This window comes from Equus przewalskii, chromosome 23 (genome assembly GCF_037783145.1).
Source record: "Equus przewalskii isolate Varuska chromosome 23, EquPr2, whole genome shotgun sequence".
NCBI lineage: Eukaryota > Metazoa > Chordata > Mammalia > Perissodactyla > Equidae > Equus > Equus przewalskii.
Window position 1 is genome coordinate 25093683 of NC_091853.1, and position 17910 is coordinate 25111592.

General features: G+C 44.5%; 1 long non-coding RNA gene across 1 annotated transcript; it reads left to right on the plus strand.

The window, feature by feature from the left end:
- Positions 1 to 6488: 6488 nt before the first annotated feature.
- Positions 6489 to 17599, plus strand: LOC139078834 (uncharacterized). The gene is made up of 5 exons (XR_011531977.1): positions 6489 to 6672; positions 13361 to 13443; positions 14540 to 14677; positions 16305 to 16418; positions 17072 to 17599. It is a non-coding gene; the product is annotated as an uncharacterized lncRNA (long non-coding RNA).
- Positions 17600 to 17910: the final 311 nt, after the last annotated feature.

Below are 17910 nucleotides of genomic sequence, written 5' to 3' on the forward strand. Positions count from 1 at the left end.
CCTACTTTTGCAGACCTAGGGAGACAGCAGACTGTTCAGCATGTTGTTCCTCTATTCAACGGAAAGTCCTGGGACTCAGATTTTTGGAAAAATAGAAGTACTTTCATCTAAATCTTTAGGTTTGCAAAGTACAGCAAAACCTGTCTGGTCAGCAGAGTGCCCACCATGCCAGCTTGGGTTTCCTGCTTCCACCTGGCACCAGCCCAAACTCAGCAGGGAGCACTTGCTGAAGGAGTCCACAGCTGCCCCTCCAGATCAGGCAAGAACAACGGAAGGTCTCCCCCGAGTGGTGGACAGAAGGCCCTGGGTCTTTTGCAGTAACTTCTTTGAGTTCTACTTTCTGAAGCCCTCCACTCCCTGATTCTCCTTGGCTGGAGCCCACAGCAGCACAGCCAGAGCCAAGAACTCCACGGGCTTGGACCCCATCTCGTAAAATCTCTGCCCACACTTCAGTGATCCAAAGAGCAGCGGAAATAAATGACACGGAAAATGAAATTAAACTGTTCCTCCATGAAAGATAGGAGCAGGGTCATATTGATCTCAACTGAATTGAAAGAGATGGTAGATCCTCTCTCTCTGAAGGCTCTTCACTTAGTTTAAAAACCACAATGAATTAGGACCTCAAGCATAACCCCAATTAGAGGCGCTGCTGCCAAGCCTTTGCACACAGCCACACAATGTGCCCGTTATTTAGAGCTTGATGTCAACCTCGCAGGGAGCTGCATCCTCATGTTTCACGTGGCTGCCTTAACAGGATCCTTGTAGCAAATGGCATTAACATGTATTTTAGGCAAAACAATCAAGATGGATTAAAAATCCCCCCAGAGAATATTTATGTAACGTTAGGGTGGCTGAGGCCCGTGATACCATGATATCATGATACTAAGCATGAAACCCAAGGCAGTCACTATAAATAAAAAGACTGATAGATTTAACTACAAAAACATTTGAAACCTCTGGGCAATAAAAACTCAATGAATAAGATAAAATAAGCACAGAAGGGAGAAAATTATTTGTGGCAAATACGACATAGAGTTAGTTTACAGATTTATTAAATTATTAAGAAAAATACAAGCATTTTAATACAGAAAAAAGACTTACGGTGGCACATAACAAAAGAACTGTAAGTAGAAAATAAATATGTGAAAAATGTTCAACCTTACTGCTTATCAAAGGTATGTGAATTAAAACAATAATGGGATTTCAATCAGTCTACTGGTTTGGTAAGGGGTTGAAAGTCAGATCCCGGGCAGGTTCCTGAGCATGCGTGGTAATGGAGTGCTCTGCACTCGGCTCTGTGAATTGGCACTGACTTCCTGCAGGGCACCTTGGCCATATGTATTTCAAGCCTTAAAAGCAGCCACAGACACTGGCCCAATAATTACATTTCCGGGAACTTGCCCTCAGAAAATATTGGGCAAATATACAAATATGCATGAAGAATAACATTATAACACCATTATTGGTATGTACAGAAAACTAGAAACAACCTACATGTTCGAAAATCATAGGACAGTATCATAATGGAACATTGTACCGTCATTAAAATGCTGATATATAGTCACATCTGTTGATGTGGGAGGTTGATTACATTAGATTGTAAAGTGAGGAAGTGCATTAGATAATATTTAGTCGGGTTTGTTTTTTTTTTAAAGAACAAAATGGAGATATTTTAAAAGTGGTCATATTCTTTATTTTCTAATTTCAAACTTTTCTGTATTTTCTGTAAAGAACATGGATTATTTGTGTTAAAAAACAAACAAGAAATGATACATGTGGTAGGCAGAATAGAGGCCCCCTCATCAAAATTGGTTCCACGTCCTCATTCCCCAAATCTATGAATACGTGAGGCCATGTGGCAAAAGGGACCTTGCAGGTGTGGTTAAGTCAAGGATCTTGAGATGGAAAGATTATCCTGGATTATCTGGGTAGGCCTAATGTAATCACTGGTCCTCATAAGAGGAAGGCAGGAGGGTCAGAGTCATAGAGATTTGAAGGAGCTACATGGCTGATTTTGAAGATGGAGGAAGAGGCCACAAGCCAAGGTATGCAGGAAGCTTCTAGAAGCTGGAAAGAGCAAGGAACTAAATTCTACCCTAGAGCTTATAGAAGGAACACTGCCCTGCCGACACTTTGATTTTAGCCCAGAGACTGGTGACGTCCAGAACTGAAAGAGAATATATTTGAGTTGTTTGAAGCCACTAAGTGTGTGGCAATTTGTTACAGCAGCAACAGAAAATTAATATAACCTGTACAACCACTGCTCACAATTGGGCCCAGCTGGGTGAAGGGGTAGTAGGAAGGGATGTGGAGGAGCTTTTGGTTTAGGGACCTTTTTAGGACATAGTTGAAGCTTGGAAAAGTGCATAATTACGAGTAGACTGAGATATCCTCCATAAGGATAATCCCTACTCCTTAAATTTGGCTATAAGAACATTTCTAGTTGTTTAATCATTTACCTTTCCTTTAAACTGATATGTCAAGGATCTGTATTTTTGCTTTGTTCATCCCTGTATCCCTAGCATCAGTACCATGCCCAGCTGCTAGTCCGCCCAGTTATTAGCTCTTGAGTTCATGAAATGCCAAAAGCTACTGTCTACTTTCCGAAGCACATCCTCCGACTGATGCAGGAACTCAGGGCTAATTTTCCTCTGTTTTTAAATGCAGATGGTGTAGAATTGAAAGCCAACTGTTGCCTTTCCTTCACACTTGGATAGTTTTTTCTTCTAGATTTCAGAAGCCCAGGACTGTGTTTCCAGCATTAGGACACACCCCCACTCACATCTAAAACCACAAATAACAACCATGGCACTGGAGTAGAGTTTAATACTCGGAGTGCGGAGGCGAACACGTAGGCTTCTGTAGGATCCTGGTTTCAGGCGTTTTAAGAATGTTATTGGATGACCTCTAGAAAGAAGAGTTCTAAGGTCTCAGAACAGCCCTGAGCCCTGGCACAAACGCAAGATTTGCCCATGGTTTTCTATGCTCGATGTCCCCTTGATTCCATAGACTAACTTCTTCTGCAAAAGTCTGGACTCCTTGGAGCCATTTGGAGGGGAAAGAGTGGGGCGTCGCTTTTGCTATCTCTCCACAGAATGTTGCCAGTCCACCATGAAGTCCCTGAGGGCCACGTAGGGCTCCCACTTGTATCCCACAGCAGAGAAGTTTAAATGCCTAGTCCCACGCTCAGCATGACTGACTCACCTTAGTTTAAATCTTACAGGGATAGTAGAAGGAAGAACTTTCTGGCAGCTGTATTTCTGTGCTACTTATAGGAAGCAGATTGCCTCGGAAAGTTACAATTTCCTTGCTTAATAAGTAAGTATTGAGGTAGAGTCTGAAAGAGCACTTACTGGGAGTATTGTAAAGAAGACTCCAGCTCTAGATGGAGCTAGACTCTGTTCATAAAGGTTCTGCCAACTCTGAATCAGGTGATCCCATAATCCTTCTATATAAGCTGGGTCACAGAGGCTCGTAGTAAAATGCATCACATACAGTTAATGGAAGAAATAGGGTCTTGACCAGTGTGGTTGAAGATAAAATTTAAAAGCTTAAAGAATAGGTAATGGAAGGAGATAAAAAAAAAAGAGAGATTATTTCACAGAATATAAACCCCTGTGTCCTAAATCCATTGAAATCCTAAATCCACAAATGTGCAGAATTGAGACGTTCGGTCCACAAGGTGGCCAAAGTAGATTCACTCCAGTTCTGCCTGAGAGAAGGGTGATGGATCTAATGAGCTCCGCGGCCTCTTCCAGCCTGAATTCGTCTCTTCTTTTCCTGGTCCAGTTTGCCCTCATTTACACAAAGCTGGTTATTTCTGCATCCTCTGGTTTCACCCCTGTGCTCCCACACCAAGGAGCTGGCTGACCCTGTTAACCAGAAGCACAGTCCAAGTGGGAGGAGTAGAAGACTAATATTTGCACGTTGTGTCTCTCTGGCAGGAGCTATGTGAGGGGCTTTACCATTTATTATCTTATGTAATTAAAAGTCACTTGCTAGGGGCCGGCCTGTTGGCGCAGTAGTTAAGTGTGCATGTTCCGCTTCGACGGCCCAGGGTTCGCCGGTTCAGATCCCGGGTGCGGACATGGCACCACTCATCAAGCCATGCTGTGGCAGGTGTCCCACATATAAAAGTAGGGGAAGATGGGCACAGATGTTAGCTCAGGGCCGGTCTTCCCCAGCAAAAAGAGGAGGACTGGCAGCAGATGTCAGCTCAGGGCTAATCTTCCTCAAAAAGCAAAACAAAACAAAACAAAACAAAAAGTTACTTGCCATACCTTAGGAGGGATTCAGGGACTCAAGAGCGTGAAACTCCATGTTGGCTGCTTGTCTACCAGCAGCTAAACCCAACCCATCACTGTGGGAGTGCAGGGGCCTTATTTGGCAATTGCATTGGGCAGCACACCTGACCAAAGGTTTTCTGTTTTGTTATTTAACAATGAAATCTTAACACTAAAGTGTCAGAGATCCTAGCCATGGTTTGCCTAGGACTCTTCTAGACAAATTCAACAGACTGAGGCTGGTACTTTACATGGAAATGAGAAAGGACTAATACTTGTACTGCACAGGTTGTCAGAGGTGATCAGATCCAATACTCCCCGTGTTTTCCCTTCTTCCGTGGTACTCCTCTGTTTGCCTGCCTTCCCCACAGCAGCAGGTACTACAGGTACTGAGCCCAGGGTCCAGGACCTTTTCAAATATTTCTGTCTTAGGGTAATGTTTAAGAGCCGCTCGTCACCTCCAAAAACCTCCATATTGGATCCATAATTCAAAAAGAAAATTGCAAAATCAAAATAAACATTCAACTAAATTTCAAAACACAACATGTCAACCAACTCAAAAACAACTCAACTCAAGTCTTAGATAGTTACATGTCAATTTATTTAGTGTGGGATCTGGGTACATTTAATACCTTGGATGTGATGTAGGATGTGACCTCTACAATAAGCTTGGCTGGGGCCTGTGAAAGCTTTCCAGCATCTTCTGTAGCTTCAGGATGTTTCCAACCCCTACTGAGCCTGGGATGTTTGTCTGCCTTCAGCTGCTTCTCCTGGGCCCACGCTCTGAACACTGGGTGGCAGCACGGAACTTCCTAAGCTTTCTCCAGAGTCTGAACACAAACCTGAGCAATTCCACCTTAAGAAGGGCCATGCACAGAACCATGCAAAAAGTGCAGTAATTCTTGGACGTGGCTAGTCTCTATAATTCACCCGATTGCAGATACAAGTGACAGCTGCAATAGGGGTGATGTCCTCTCATTCGCTGTGTCACCGTGATGCTATTTCGAATCTTCCTGAGATTAGAAAAAGGATTACAATTGCCCCCAGGGCCTTGCCATGTAATTTTTATCAGTCTTGATCTGTGAGTTCCCCTAGGCAGTGCATGCACTTCCGTGTGTGCACATGTGCATGTGCGTGTGTGTGTGTGTGTGCTTGTGTGTATGTGTGTGTGAGAGAGAGAGGGAGAGATGAGCAGGCCCATGATGGGACGTAAGGTTCTTGAGGACCACATGGTCCATTTTTCCTACCACTGGACTATATTTCCAGATTTACCCCCAACTCCAAGATTCTTGCCTTCTCATATTTGTTATGCCCTGGACTCAGGGGAGCAGGGCCAGCTTCATGGACATCCAACCTGTGCTGTTGAACAGGGCCCAGCACTCAGAAGGTTGCTGTCCTTGGCTTAATCCTCTGCGATTGCTGTCTTAAAATTCTTAATAATTTTTGCACGAGGGCTCCTGCATTTTCACTTTGCAGTGGGTCCCATGCTTTAGGCAGCCAGTCTTCTGTGGAGAAGTGTGGTCAGAAGTAGATCTCTCCCTAAGCCTTGGCTCCATTCTTTCTCAGCCTCATTTCAGTGACGGGCTTGACTTAGAACTGAGAATGCAAAAAGCCTGGGCGTTTGGTCAGACATAGTTGAGTGCTGGTTAGGAGCCTACCACTTAGTACCCCCGTGACCTGGAGCACATTTGTTAACCTCTGTAAGCCTCCCCATCTGTGAGAAGGGTGCAACTGTCCTTGCCTCATAGGGTGTGGTGAGTATTAAAGGCTAGGATTCACACAAAATGGCCTGGCACATTGCAGACATTCAACAATATTGCTTGCCTCCTTGTCCTCATCACTCCTGGAAGTCTGTGTTCATTCCTTCCAATCATCTTCCTTGCCCAGAGTAGCCAGCTCTAATTGGAGTTAAAGCTTGGTTTCACTTTCGATGGAGCAGGTATAAGGCAAATGTTCAGGCCACAACCCAACTCCCCGTGAGTTGAAAGCAATTTCTCATCGCGTTCAGGTCTCTGTTCTGAGGAGGAGATGCATGGCCAAACTGTGGTTATGATTTCTGCACCACAGGAAATGCCAGCTTTACAGAGCCACCGACTGTTCGGGGAGCCTCTGAAGAGAGCTTCTGATTGAAATGCCATCTTGAAGGAATTACTCCTGCACTAATTAGCTTAATATGTTGCCCTTTTACAACGCCTTTTTCTCCAGGGGTCTCTGGACACTTCACAAACAACCATTAATCACGCTCTCCTGCCTTGATGTCAGATAACTGCAGTCGATACATTCGTCTCTCCACCTGCATGGGGCGTTGGAAGGCCCGGGGTCCCAGCCTGCCTCTGCTCAAGACTTTCGTGTGCTCTTAAACGACTTTTCTGGACCTCAGTTACTTCAGGTATAAATTGAAGTTAATAATTTCCATTTGATCTCAGAAATCCTATGAAGATGAAATAGTCCCCAAACGGAAACACTCTTTAAAAAGTAGAAATAATTTCACAATGTAAGGGATGGCAATATTACATTTTGACAGTTAAGGTCGAGTTTAAAATCCAGTGCTGTACCGAACAAGATGCATTTGCAGGCATTGAAATTTTCTGTAGCTAAAACTGGGGTCAGATGTCCAGGAGGCAGATGAGACATTCCTGGGAACACTGAGATGATAACTGGCATTGTAACAGTGTTCTACAAGCCGTCCATTTGCCCATGGCTAACAAAACACTGAGCAGACACCAGAGGCTCAAAGAATTCTCCCTGGACCTTTTCAGAACTTCCTTAATCACTCCTATGTCAAAGTGATTTTGCCCTTTTCTGAATTTTTATAATTTTCAGTACCTATGACACTCATGTGGCATTGAGGTCAGACAAACGTGGGTTGTCCCTTGGTCCTGTCTTCTCATCTTGACTGTACGCTCCTTGAAGGAAAGCATGGGGTAAAGTCGATATTTGCCACTCCATACCAAGTGCAGTGCTTTGCATTAGTAAGCCCTCGATAATGATTGCCAGTGCTGAAGAGGATGACTGAGTTAGTGTGCCATGTCCAACTTTTCAGGCTCTACAAAATGCCCAGGAGTTGTGTGAGAAGAGAGCCCCTTGGGAACACCTCTTTGAGGTGTGAGGGAAAGCCTCCACCTAGGAACACCTTTCCTGTTCCAGGCTGATGTTCATTTAGCCTTTAATCTGCAAGGTTCTTAATAAAGGCAGTTACTTCTGGTGACTTAATTAGGCTCATAAAGGATTTTTGGTGATTTGTGTGGGAAAGTTTATCAAAGTTATACCGAAACTTTCAAAAAAGCCAAATGCTATCATCCTCTTAAAAATCAGAAAGCTCTTTGATACGAGGATTGAGAGAATAAGGATGGAGTTATGAAGTACCTGGAGCTTCTCACTGTTAAAAAAATGACAGATAAGATCTCAGACTGCTTTGTCATTATAATTCATCATGCTAAGTAGATCTAAATCAATTTCTATTTCTGTATTCTTGTACGTATGTATATCAAAGTTTTTCTAGCTTATCCCTCCCCACCAGCTTGTATAGTCCGTCCTGTAGACATCATACAAGGAATTAAACTGACGTTGTCTATTACTGATCATTAAAGATTGATACTATCTCTCTTTAACGAGAGGAGGTAACTATTTACAATATTGATTAAGAGATGAACTTAGTGTGTGTCTGGTAAGCTATAGGAAGAGTAGGGAGTAGACCCCAAGCCATCTGTCCCTGACTAATCAATCTGCTATAATGATTAAGGCCTTGGTATTTTTCTTTTTCTAAGTTGGCCTCTGAAAATGGGCTGGAATCTCCTGTCATTAAACGACCTCTGAGGCAAAAGGCCAATTTCTTCTAGCCTCAAATCACGTATTACCTTCAGTATTATAACCCGCTAACTCTTCATCCAAATTGTCTTGCTTCCTGGCGGGAGGCTGACTTTGACCTGGTCCATGGCTCTCAAACTCTGTGATAGGGCCAGAGCTGAACATGTCATTGAACCTTTCACTGGGGAGAGGGAGGAAAAAGTGATTTCTACTTTAGGCTGAGGTTTTCTGAAAACTATAAAGCTAATGATCCCTAGAAGCAGCTCGACTTCACTCCCAAGCTTTGAATAATCTACTTCTGGGGGTGTAAAGGAGCCACAGTCAGTCATTCAGCCCATCCCTCTGTCTCTGGGCTGTATTATATATGAAAAGTTCCAGAAAGGTGGAGTCATAACAATCCTCATGCTTGATAGCACTTTAGTGTTCACCGAGCATTTTACATACATCATTTCGTTTACTGCTTTCCCCAAATACTTCAAATTAGTTATGACTATCTCCATTTTACAAAGCAAATTGAAGGTCAGAGAGTTTGTTGCTCGCTGAAAGTCACACTGCTTGTAAGTGCCTGTGCCTGGGCATGGACCTGTCAAGTGCCCTTTCTAGAACATTACTGCACCCAGCTATCTGGAAGGTTAAGATTTTCTCCAGGCAAAGGATTTCTACCACTTCCTTTTAAGTCCAACAGCCGTCAGAGATGCCTGATACCCAGTCCTCCTGCGCATAAACTTGTATCCTTTGTTCTCTTCTGACCCAATGCAAATGGGGTCCCATTCTTTAAGCAATAATCTGAGACTGGCCTAAAGTTTCTAAGAGCTCTTCTCCTGGTCCACCTTCTCAAGGATCAATACCCCAAGATTCCTTAGCTGCTTTTTCTCTGGCTGGAAGTCAAGCAGTTCCGCCATTGGTCAAGTCATTTAACTGACACACCTTCTCCCTGTAAAAAGGGGATAGTGTCACATATCTCACAGGGTCGTTGGGAGGATTAGCTCAGAAAATATACATAAAGTGCACATATGAGGTGCACAACAAATCAGTATACTTAAATTTTTTTTTTTCCCTTTCCTATCTCTCCTTTACCTTCCTCTCTGGCTTTTTCATTGTCCTTGAAGATCCCCAGAGAGAGGGTGTACTTCCCATTGATAGGCATAGACTGGTAGTCTGGCACTTTTCTAAGAAAGATACTCTGTTTTCGATAAACTTTCCCAAACAAATCATGGAGAGAATCCTGGAAATACTCAAGGGGCACTTCAGAGGTTAGCAGTCTCTCTGCTGACTCAATGCCTTTTATTCTCATATCATCCATGTGCACCAATTATAGGCCTAAAACATAGCCAGGAGGCGCCACCTAACAGGGTTTGATTTATTAGTTTTATTAAACACAGATGCCTTTAATGTGGAGTTGTTTGTAGCCCGGGCTGGATTTCTAGCTACTTTATCGCATCTCTTGGCCAATGTATGAATTATCTTCAAAGGACACGGCTTTTGCTTTTTATCACACTTTCCCTCCAACTACCAAGGAACAGGCCACTTGGGAGACACAACCTTTCACGGCAAGAAAGTAGCCTCGTAGATCAAATGTGTGTTTGTTCTGGAATGGTGAAGCAGCCAGGCCAGGCCTGGAGGAGGGGTTGGCATCCGTCAGAAGCCTTCATCCATCACTCACCAAACGGGACCCATGGGTAGAGGCTTTGCTGGGAGATGAGTCTAGGGAACGGAGGGAGGAGGGAGTGCTGTGCAGTGAGGAGCGCATCTGCTTTGGGTACAAAGAGGGTTTCAAATCCTGTATTTGCAACATATAGCTTTGTGACTTTAGAAGCAAATTGCTGAACCTCTCCCAGCCTTGGATACCTTATCTCTACAATAAGATTAATACAAGCTTCCTCCTACCATCCTTGCAAGCACTGATGAGATTATCAACCAATGCGAACTCCAATTCCCTTCCCCTTCCTTTTGCTAATTACAGCCTCACCCAAGGGTCTTAACCTTGAGGGTTGGTGTTGGTGAAGGAGAGCTGGGTGGGAGGCAAGCAAATTGCCAGGAGTCTTTATCTCATTGCACTTTGATGCAAAGCCATTGTGCCCAGTCCTCAAACGAAAAGGCTTTTCCCATGACTTTTACCAATGTTTAACACGTTTCATTCTTCATCTTTCCCTATTACATTCTAAGTTGCATGAAAGCAGTGCCCCCGTTTTACTCATTTCTGACTTTTCCCCCAGCACCTAGCACATGGCGGTGGGGGTGGGGGTGTCAGAAAATATTTTTGAGATAAAGTCAAATGGATTCTTTTTTGCACCTCTGTGATTATTTTTTTTCATTCTGTCTGGCCCAGCAGACTCAGGAAGAAGATTTGGCTGCTGATTTTAGCTTTTGAATTCCAGGCAACAACCTGGTATTTTGGAAAGAACACTGAGCCATTGACTTCAGAGATCCTGGCCTCACCTGAGTGGGCTTGAGTTCTGACTCTGTGTGTACTTGGGAAAGTTATCTAACCTCTCTGGGTCTTAGTTTCCTCACCCATGAAATGAGGATAATAACAGTATTTACCTTACAGGGTTCTAGTGCAGATTAAATGAGCTACTATATTGAAAACCTAAGGACAGCGCTTGGTCCATAGTGAATGCTGTCTGCGTTTCTTGCTGTTACTACTGCAGCTATTACTACTATTTCTAACTACCTGTGTGATGTTGGGCAGGGCTCAACTCTTGTCTGTCTATAACATTCTATGACTTTGATGAGTCCAGAGGGAATAAAAAGGAGCAAGAAATGGAGGAACAACAAAGGCAAGACAAGGCAGAGCTTGTGTGCATGTGGCCTGAGGCTGTCTACCTTCTCTGGTCCTGGGCTCTCAGCCAGAGCGTGTGTGAGTTCATGATGGTGCCATCACCTCGGGCTTAACTCTTTGATGGCAACAATTGTCCACATCGTGGTTTTTCCCCTGGGTTGGATGCTGAAGCTAACAGATTGAGTCTTGTGGTGCACTTAGCAGATAAACTCTTCTGGTTTACAGAAATCCAAACTCCTAAATACTGGAAAAAATTCCAACCCTGTGAAACTGGCAATAAACCTCAAGGATGAGAGTCAAGCTAGGAGCTTCCATCCCAGGAATGTTCTAGAAAGTGGTAGATTTGGAGGCTGAGGTTAAACTCGGGGCTAGAATTATTCAAGTTTTGTTATTCCATAAAGTTTTCGACCTTGAGTGTGGAATGCAGCAGCAATAGAAGAGCGAGCTGAGCTGTCACGTATGGCCTTTAGCACATTCTGTCATCAAATGCTTAATACTTTAGTAAATATGATGCGCGGGATTGGGTGATGGGGGCAGGTGGGGTTGACAAAGCCTCTTGCTTCAAGCAACAACTGTCTTCAGGATGGACGGACCCTCAGAGGAATAGCATAACTTGATACCCACCGTGGAGTTGTGGAATGCACCCCCGGGAGAAACACCTACCAATGAGAGAAACATTGATAACTTCTGTGGGGTGGGCTAGGAATAGAGAAATTTATTGCTGACAAAGGAATGTTTTTCTTCCATCAAAAACAGAATTTATTGCCTGTCTACCGTGTGATATATCCACACTGGAAGAGCCACATTTTGTTAGAGATGCTTTGCCAGTTAACATTCACCCCAGACACCAGAATTATTTAAAAAATCAAAATAAACATTTTTCTTTTAAATGAATACATGCTATTGTAAAAAATTCATGCATGGAAACATAAAGAAAAATTAAAATCTTTCATAATCTGACTATCAAAGATAACCAATTAGCATTTTGTTGGAATTCTACATCTTTTCTGTAATTTTTAAACATGGTTCAAAATCGTACATAAACATTTCAATTCTAACTTTTAAATTAGCAATTAAGCATAAGCATTTCCATGTTACTAGAAAGGTTCATAAAATGATTGTGATGAAGTTATAATGTTCTGTTTGTTTCTGTACGGGAATTTAGGAGACCATAATAATGCTGGCAAACACTTCATGTCTCTTCCTACGTGCCAGATACTGTTCCAAGTGTTTTCCATACACTAACTCAATTAATTCCCACAATAACACAATAAGGTTCACACTGTTCATATCCCCTGTTTTACAGATGAAGAAATTGAGAGGTTAAGTAACTTGCCAGAGGTCACTCAGCTGGTGAGTGATGAGGCCAAGATGTCAACAGAGGCAGTTAGTGCTAGGGGCTATCCATGACTCCTCTACACTAGTCAGCCACTCTACTACTGAGGACCCTCAGATTACAGCTTTTTTCTCTTTTTTAAAAATAAAACTGCTATGGAGAAGGTGTTCTCGTCTCCTTACATGTGAGAACTTGGGCTGCTGCCCCGAGGTGGGCTCTTAGGGGTCGGGCTGGGTACACGGATGGAGGTGCAGCGATGGAGGGGCTGCCCAGCCAGTGGTCTGCTGGGCATGTGACAGACAGAACTCTGGGGACAGACCCTGACATGCGAGCCAGATCCTTGGTGGCAGAGTCAGAATTATAACCCCATTTTGTGATTCTTTCCTACTTTATTTTTCTTTCTATTACTTTGTGTGAAAAGACACACAAAATCTTTTTAATAAGGAAAGACAAATCTTTTAAAGATAGATATCTAGAATGAGTCTTGTGGACAGAAACCGTCACTTATTAATTGCAGCAGATTATTTTCTCCCTGTTTCTATATTTATGCCTTGTCTCCACAAGTACTGGGCTTTTTTGAGCTTTTTCAGTTTGGGGAAGGGATTTTGGACTCTTCCCTTTGCGCTGGGTGATGGAAGTAGGATGACTTATCTGACTGGGGAGAGTGGACGAAGGGCAGGTGTGGCTCAACCCCTTCCAGGCCTTCTAACCGCCAAGGCGCGCCCTTCCTTCTGACCCTGCTCCCCTGCAAGAAGGTCTACGTGTCCATCTGTCTCTTGGGCCCTCCGGGCTCAGTACCATGGGCCAGACCAAGCTCCCTCAGGAGGCTGACAGCGTAAGGTCTGCTCTTCAGACTCCGTCTCCCCTCTCTGGGCCCCAGGAACCAAGTGAGACAGAGAAGAGCAAGGAGCCTGATTCTGACCACAGGTCTGAGGTGCTACGATCCCTAAGCCTCTGGTGCCTCTTTCTCAATTGATGTAGAACATGCAGGGAGAGGTGTATGATTAAAACTCCTTTTAAAACTCAACCTCAATCTTTGTGTATTGGAGACAAAAAGTGTTAACGTGAGAGTCACCGTTCCTTCCCACAGCCCCGAAGGCTTAGGGAGTCCGTTTTGGCATGCTCAGCTTCTCTCCTTCTCCTCTTCTCTAGGAAGAATTCTACCTTGAGAGGCGCCTTACTGAATCGCTCTGAGGCTCAATTCTTGGACTTCAGTGATGCAGAATTCCAACAAGGTGTGGTGAGAGACAGAAAGGAGAAGCAAGGATGGGGGGTTGCCTATAAAAGAATGAGATTTACTCATGGAGCGAATGGAAGAATAGAGATGGAAGAATAGGGGGAGAAGGAGGAAAGCCAAGAACTCACACAGACAGCCACGGGACTCTGGAAAAAGGACTCAGATGACTGGGGTACGCGAGCGATACGGAGAGTCAGAGGAACGGGGAAAGACAATTCTAAGTTCTTACTGGAGGCTACGAGTTGGGTTCCTTTGACATTTGTATTGAGAGAAACTGGTAAATATTAAAGTTCTCTAAAAACTGGAGAGATTGGGTTTCTTTGAATGTGATTCTATTCGTGGACTTGGCCTCAATTGTAACTGGGTTACACATGTAACTCCCCAAATATTAAATTGGACTCAATAATTGTATCAAGTGGAAATGGAAGAAACACTCCTAACTATCCTAGGCCCTGGGATGTGTCGATGTGGGTATCTGTCTGTGTACGTATTCAGGGGCTGGGGGAGGTCCCAGATGGAGCCTATGCTGTTTTATATCAAAACTGGGCCCTTGGGGGGACCTCCTCACTGACCCTCTTGTTTGAGAAACCAAGGCTATGCTGAGAAAGAGCATGCCCCAGTGAAAGAAGGTTGAGGAGCATGAGCTTGGTCAAGGACAATACAGCAAAGAGAAGGAAAGGGAGGATCTTGACATCTGTCCTTCAGACCCCAGACCCCACAATAAGCCAAAGTCTTGGATAAAGGGGCCACAATAAAAGAAGGGCACAACAAAACATCTGCTTCACTGGATGTCACCAGCATGGGCGACACCAGGGAATTCTTGAGCACTGCAGCCAGCTTTGGCAGCAGAGGCGATGGGAGGTCTGAGGCCTCTTCTCAGTATCTGCAGCTTGGTCTCAGGCATCTGTGGCCTCAGCAGCAGCTGTCCCTAGGGGAATGGAGAGAGTCAGCAGACACCACCTGGAGTCCTAGAGATGTCTGTGGTCACATAAGGACAGAGACACAGAAACGCTGTTCTGTGACTGTCCTAGAACAGGCTAACGGAGCCTGGAAAACACAGCTTACTTTTATTTTTATTCTCCCTCTCCACACAGATCAGAGAAACCCAACCTTATCTCAGTGAAGAGAAGGAGGGAGAAACTTTCAAATAGGTGTCAGCTGCACAGTGAAAAGTTTTGAAGAAGTTTGGCAGGAACCCCAGCCGGCTGTGACATCTGTGCTCCTGACATCGGGTCTGTAATATTTGGATTCTAGGCCTAGGCAGATGGACCGTTTGCCACGCGTCTGCTTTTCCTGGCTCCTGTTTTCCAACAGCCGTGCTAGCTTGGATCAGGCTATTAACGAATCTGACTCCTAGGCACTCGGCACTTTACACACATACGCGTCCTGACATAGGTGACTTCTGGTTATCAATAGAAGGACACAAAAGAGTAGAGGAACGAGGTCCTTACTCCCTAGTCTACCATGGCGTCCTGCCCACCTAAAGCAGGCTTGGCTCTGGACTGGGGCTGCAGGCACCGATTCTTCACAAGGCTCCTAGGGCTATGTGGGCACACAGCAGTGCATTCCGCGGCAGTTTGGGGAGCCAGTACATAAATCAAAGACCCACACCCTGAGCTTTAGGAGCTGGACGTCACCGTGGGAATTGGGGGGAGGAGAGGATGCTCACGGAAAGGCCTTGAGTTCATCTCTAAAGCCACAAGTCAACAAATCCAAATACAGATGGCTCATCCTGGCTGTTAGGGAGACCTCATTGGCAGGAAGTGCACTTTGTTCCAGAGTTAGCAGCATGGTTTAGAGGAGGAACAAAGACACACATGCATTAGTTAAATCTCCACCAGAACTTCCCCAAGAGACAGCGCTGACAGCAGGCTCCATGGCTCTCTTGGGTTACCTCATGGTGGTATTAGGTCCTGAATTGTCCCCACCAAAGCTGGCTTCAAAAGGCCATCTTCTTGTCAGAACACGTGCACAATCAATACGGCCCCACTGGGCTGGGTAATTATGGAGACCGTACTCATATGGCCCCAGGCGAGTACCCAGTTGCCTGATGCTATCATTTCCATATGAAGAAACAACACAGAGTTGAAAAGAAATGTAAACCTATCTGGTGTCCTGGGTTCTTGATGTTATTGCTTGCAACGACTGCCCAGTGGCAACATAATTCGAGAAGGAGAGCTCAGCTCTCTTCAGCGGAGGCTGAGGACAGTTGCAGGAGATCAGTTTCTCCTTGCTGTGGTCTTGAGATTCCATTTCCACCAGCAGGCTCAGATCAGACGCGAGGTGGTTAAACTTCATCCTCGACTCTGCTCCACAGAGTAGTTACAAGATAAATATGCTGTTAAACCAGGAAAATCAGAACGTGGGATAAAGAGGGACTGTGAGAATTTCTTAGCTTAGACTACCTGAAACGTCTGGTGGAGAGTTTCAGATTCTAAAATAGAGAAGAGTTCGCACTTTGCTGAGGTTTGGGGGGAGTGTAGCAGCCTGGGTTTCTAAAAAAAAAAGTCTCAATTTCACAAGCAGACTTTATATCAACATTTGGAGTTGTGAGAATGAATCAGACAAACACGAACCAAACGTTCCTAGAAAAGCAGAGGGGCTGAAAATGGAGCGGCAGGGGGTTTTGGCAGTCGTGGATTTTGGGATATTATTAGCACCCTCCCACCCCAAGCACCACCAGATAAGTGACTGTCTGTATGCACTGGTATTTGTTTGCTTCTGAGACAAGTGATTTTGAGCCTATGATGAGACATATTTATCTTGATATGCTTCCTTTCCTTATTATTATTTTGTGAAGTATAAATCAGATAGAGTTTAGTCCATTTGGACAGTGATTTGGGTTTTAAATCTTTCCAGACAATCGCCCCCGAATCAACGCTCCCAACGCTCCCAAGAAAGGGGCTATGACTGTAACAGACAAGCTTCATTTCCCGACGTTGGTACCAGGACCGCGAGAAGCGCAGGAGTCAGGTATGCAAAGGGCTGCCTTTCTTAAATCAGACATCCGTTCCCAGGTTGGCCGCTCAGATGAGCAGGTTATTGATTCACAACCCCCCCCCCCGCCCCCCTGAAAATGACTCACAATCTGGGAACCTGCGGAAACTGTATTTACTTTAACATCTACACTTAATGCAATTTTGAGTCACTGAGCCTGATGGGCTTATTGGTTCTTTTACGCTAAGAAGCCCAGCGTCAGGCCAATCTAAGGCCGGGTGGAAGTAAGCGGTCAATGCTGCTCCATTAGCTGGTTAGATTGCACAAAGATAGCTTGATATTAAGTATGCTAGACCAGGAGGGAAACCCGGAGAAAGTCTGCGAGGGAAGATTTCCAGCTGTATTGGGAACAGACTCAGAGTAGAATCGGAGAATCAGGTACCCCAGCTCAGGGGCAAAGCACAGTAAGAATCCTCCACTAGCAACCGTGCTGTCTTCCACCGCGGCACTGGGACCCTGTTGACTCAATTTGGCCATCTAGTGGTCGGACACAGCCATCACCGCCAGCGTTCCTGAGTTGGGCTGGGCGGGTGCGGGGGAGGGGGGGTTTGTAACAATTTATGAAGTTTCCCGTTTCCTTGTCTGTTTTCCTCCCAGCCCATTTTCTACCTTCTCCATTTTTCCTTTAGGAAGCTGAGACCATCGTCTCCACCTGTTCTCAGCTCCTGTGCTCTCTCCACCTGCCTTTTTGGACCCGTATAGATTTTTTTCTATTCCATTTGGAAATCGCACATTACTGCTATCTACACATTGTCACCAAAACCAATTTGTGCAAACTAACAGGCTTATCAGCGCTGCTGAAATGAGATTAAAACTGCTTCCAGTGAAACAGATAAAAACCAGATGAATGAAGCCCACTAATAAGACATTAAAGATAATGACAAGAATGATTAACTAGCATGATATATCGAGCAGTTATGAGGCGTCGGATGCCCAGGATCCGTAAACTAATAAAAAAGAATCTACCTTTAATTCCCTTTCATCGAAGGGATATAATCACATCAACGTTATGATTTTTTGGTTATTATTTATCTGTGAGAGCAATATCACACCTTTCCTCCAAATTTGCTCAAAGCTTATTAGCGAGAAAAAAGAGAGATTGCTTTGGGGGGAGGGCTCTTCTCATTTCAGCTCTTTAAGAATAAAAGAGAATGCTTAATATCCTGCTTGTGTTTACATACCGATTATGCAGACACTCTCTCATTTTTGTTTCATCTCAGAGAGTGGCCTATTCATAGCTGGCCTGTTTTACATTATACAATCAGTTCGTCAATTATTGCATTATCAAGTCACATCAAGACAATCTAACATTACATTTCTACTGGGGAATGTTGCGGGGGTTGGCTGTGGCTGCCACCTTGGAGTCCCCTCGTAGTTGCAGGGAGCCCTCTGGCCGTGCCTGCCCTGGGTTTGTCTTCCTGCCTTTGGGGTTTGAGTTGGTAAGAGAAGGAGCATGAAAGAGAGGGCA